The sequence below is a fragment of the Saccostrea echinata genome, unplaced genomic scaffold, assembly GCF_033153115.1.
Source record: "Saccostrea echinata isolate AGI-Se365-2 ecotype Australia unplaced genomic scaffold, CSIRO_AGI_Sech_v1 ptg000001l, whole genome shotgun sequence".
NCBI classification, from domain to species: domain Eukaryota; kingdom Metazoa; phylum Mollusca; class Bivalvia; order Ostreida; family Ostreidae; genus Saccostrea; species Saccostrea echinata.
In genome coordinates this window covers 29,791,642-29,796,265 of record NW_026889750.1, presented here as the reverse complement: position 1 = coordinate 29,796,265, position 4,624 = coordinate 29,791,642, and positions in this window count along the sequence as shown.

Below are 4,624 nucleotides of genomic sequence, written 5' to 3'. Positions count from 1 at the left end.
TAACCTTTCTGATAATATATCCATTGTGACAGTTACATTCCTTAATGTCATCGTATGCTAGTTGATCCACAGTGTTTAAAAGTGAAACATGAATGTTCTGAACAATTCGAGATAGGAGCAAAAGATGCTGAAAGTGGACTGGAGTGAATAAGCTGGAATGTAGGTGCACATTATTGAAACACTATTTGTACTTTTATACATTTGTTTAATGTCACAATACAGAATAAAAACTTCATTATCTAAACTTAATGATCTTAATCAAAGTTGCCGCACCGCACGGCGTGGCACAGTGGTTAGAGCATTTGCTGTAGAGTTGCAATACAAGTAGTTGATCCTTATATCGCGGGTTCAAATCCCACTGCGGGATGTGGAGACCGGTTCTTTGGATGAGACCGTATAAATCGAGGTCCCGTGTCGGAGTAGGTGCTGGCACGATAAAGATCCCTTACTACTCAATGGCCCTAAGTGCCGACTATAGGTCTAAATTTGCAGCCCCCCTCCCACCGCCAAGTGGTGGCGTTTCCATATGAGTGAAAAATTCCCGAGAGGGACGTTAAACAATAAACAAACGATCAAAATTCAATAAAAGTTTGTTTGAAAATTGGGTTCTGGGTTATGCAAAAAACAATGTAGTAACATCACCTTTATTCTGTATCAAAATTTACAGACCTGCTATGTGTCATATACTGTTTGTCAGTATCTTGACGAGATATATTGACAAGAATCTTCATACAGGATCTAACATTTGGCATAGAAATGATATATCCTACAGAACATGAAATAAAAACTAGGAGAAACCACCATTTAGATTCAGATAAGAAGAAATTTGCTTGAATATATATATAAAATAAACGATAGTAGAATTATTCATGTTGTTCCCTACCCAATAAAGACGGTCTAATTTCGTATGTGGTTTTAATTCTACCTACATAGATAATTAGATATTGTCAATCAGAAGCTCAAGCATCTTTTAAATATCAACTTTAGAGTACCTGTGTGTACAATCGAAATGTTTCTAACAAATAATTTTGCAAATGACCAATGACAAGGTAAGTATATTTACATGTTCCATTTTTACTGAAAAAGCATCTGTCTATGATGTCAAAAAGCCTCGAATGGTTGTATAAAATGTTAAAAAGTCGAAGTGACGTTTTAATGTTATTGATTTTGATAAAATTTTGTAATTTCAAATTTTCTAAAAGTTCCTTGGAATTTTTAGTATCCACATCTGATTTACACCACTTCTCGAATATATTGTTGTACAGTACTTCTGATTTTTCTCCTTCATTGCTGTAAATATGTTAGTGAGGAGTAAAGAAAAGAGCTTGTTGGAACCCACTATGTATCTTTGTTTCAAATTGTTTGTAAGGATTTTCATAGTTTTGGAATCCAGTATAGGTATGGTAATACAAATTCATTTTGATTGTTATGAATATTTAAAATATTTAAAACTGACATAGAATTTTGAAGAATTTCCTCCTTAAAAAGGGCTATGGATATATTTTAAGTTGGATTATTACTTGCAAAATTAAATCCTAGTTCCTCTAAAACTACAGTTGAAATAATGAGTCTTACAAACAAAGACAATGTTGTTACCTGCTTTGTTAGCTGGGACCAGTACATACTGATTGTGTAATCTATCCAATTCTTGTTTCATTTCTGCATTGTGGAAGACAGAAGGATAGATGGTTTTCATATTGCCCCCCCCCTCCTCAATTGCTTAATGCGAGATTTCAACATCCATCTGATACTTTTAATCCATTCTGACAAAGTGTCAAGGTCTTCTTTTTCATATTTGGCCCATCGTCTGGCGTAATTTTCCACAGAATGTATAATATTTGTGACACTATGATGCCGGTTGAAAGATTGGAGTTCCGTAAATTTTGGCCCTTTTAAAATAAGTGATTTAAGGTCCTCATTATTAACTATATTGACGTCACCAGTAATGATGTGTCCAGCAGGACTATAGTTGTAGGGTGAACATGAACATGTTGGAGGATTATGTATCAAAAGTTCGATATCTAGGCGCTGTAGAGTTTCTGTAATTGAAAAGTTTGTAACAATTGTCGATGTATATTTGTATGAAATACAAAGTGTGGACATAGACTTCAAATATGAATACAACATATTATATAGGAACGCTGCTCTCTAGTGCTTTATTCAATTATGCAGGTAAGCATTCATATATAATAATAAAATACAACTGTATAGCCCAAATTTCTTACACCCCATTACTTCAATATTAGCCATTATAATACTAATATCTCTTTAATCCCCAGGAGCGAGCTTACAGTGCCGTGCTAACGCATGACCCTACTACATGTATTTATATCAGGCGCGGATTCAGGCGGGAGCGCTCCAGGCGCGCGCCCCCTCTAAAACAACCCAAAAATATTTAAGATAATTTCCAATGGCATTCATCGATATGAAACAGGTAAATAACAATTATTTTGTGTCGAAATATTTTTTTTAATTGCCTATTCTCTTGAGCTTACGGGGGCTTCGCTGTCCTTGATCGTTAAGGACCTAGATGGTATCAAATCCCCTCGGAATCTAATGGCGCCCCCTCTAACGCAAAATCCAAGGTCCGCGCCTGTAAATTCTATAATCACGTGACTTTGCAAAAGAACCAGATGTAACCATGCTGCAAGTAATTCTTAATATTTTCTTCATATTTCTATGTATAACTTTTGACCGCATATCTTGGTCATCTCTCCCATCGATGTGTAAGAAAAATCCAAACTGCATGAGGATGCTTTGTTCAATACTAGTTAACAAAAGTTGAATGAAGGTGTAGAGAAGATATCCGAGAAAGAAGTCAGGCCAACTTAAAATAATGTTTGTTTGCCCTCTCCCGACTCAAGATAAAAATAATTGGGTCGGTAGGTAGGTGAAATTTTTTTTCCAAAAAATTTCAACATTAATGCTGAAATTTCAAAATCTATTATCCGGAATGCAAAAAAAAAAAATTCGAGTCGGGCCATTTTTAGCTAGTCGGTCGGGCAACCAAACAATTTTTTAAAGTTTGCCTCATTAAAATATTTTCTGTTTATTCATATTCATTTAATAGTTACTTGTTTGAAGAGAAGAAAAATTCATCCAATGCAGTTTAGTGATACTTTTGTTTAAGAATATCATTCTCTCTGATTTTGCAATGAAATGTGAAGATACCGAACAGAGATCAGACTCAAAATTCAATGAAATAATGCACATTTTGATCAGAGCCAAACGCTGAAAATAGAGATGGAACCAAGTTCCAAGGAGGAGTAAGCATCCCCTGTCGACAGATCACACCAGCAATTAAATCATTTTACCATTTACAAAACTTATCTTAACTTATCCAGTAAAGTTACTATTCATGCAGAGTAAGTCATGATAAATAATCAAATCTTATGGAAGAATTATAATATCCCTAGTTTTTATCACTAATGAGAATACACACATTAATACATCACTGTAAAATCACATATTTTCGTGGGGTCAAATATTCGAGGTTTGAGAAAAAAGTATTGGTTTGTGGGGATTGAATTTCGTGGTTGGAGAAGTGTCGAGTAGTTATGTACATGGAATTTTACATTTTGTGGTGATCATGAATTCGTGGGTCTCTTTGTACCTCGAAAACAACGAAAATTAAACCCCACGAAAATTAGTGATTTCACAGTATTTTCTTGTGGAGAAAGGATCACTTCTAGGTAAATATATGCGATGACCTATAGGGCCGATATTGGTTTCAGTCTTTAGAAAAAGCTTATCGATATCCGTTCCGGTCGCTGACTTTAGGCCACATGCGTGTAGTTTCTTGTTTCTCATGTATACACTGTAAAAAATGTGCTTAGTAAATAAACACTTCCATTACGTGTTTAGATCTAAACGTGTTTGATATTGTGTTTAAAAACAAAACACTGATATCTAAATGTATTTAAAATCTATACGCGTTTAGATATTGAACATGTTTTTTTGTTTTAAATTCGGTCAAGTGCAGATTTATCTTCCCGGAAATGATACACATTTGAACGTTAATAAGTGCGGTTGTCGAAACAAAGAAAATCACAACAAAACAGTAAACGATGTTTTCAAGAAAGCTGATGAGAATTTGAGTGCCAACCACCGCAGAAATAGTGAAAAACATGTGAAAGGCTCATTGTTATTGCTATAGGGTATGTATGCTTTTGTTTTTATATAAAATAAACATGATGAGCAAAGTAAATAACATTGCACTTTATATCAAGGATGTCTTTCGGTGTCATATCATGTATTCATTAATGAGAGTAAATATTGAATCTATAGTTGCAATAATATTTATTTAAACATTTTTTATATGCTTAGTAATTGATGTAAAACTTCAGCATGTTCAGTGAGGAGCACATACTGTTACTTATGCAACGTACGTCCTTTCTTACAGGTTAATTGGATAGCCGAGAGAAAGAACAAAATTCATTTCTGATAATATATGGATGTGAATTATACTGCCGTAGAAAATACCTTCAAGATTATCCAGATAACATGCTGCTTTGTTTACATCACGACGGATTTGAAATAGTGATCCGTATTGCATCACACTGCAAGAAGCACACCATAGCTGGAGTCTTTTACATATATATTTGCTTTGTATTGTGCTACTGGT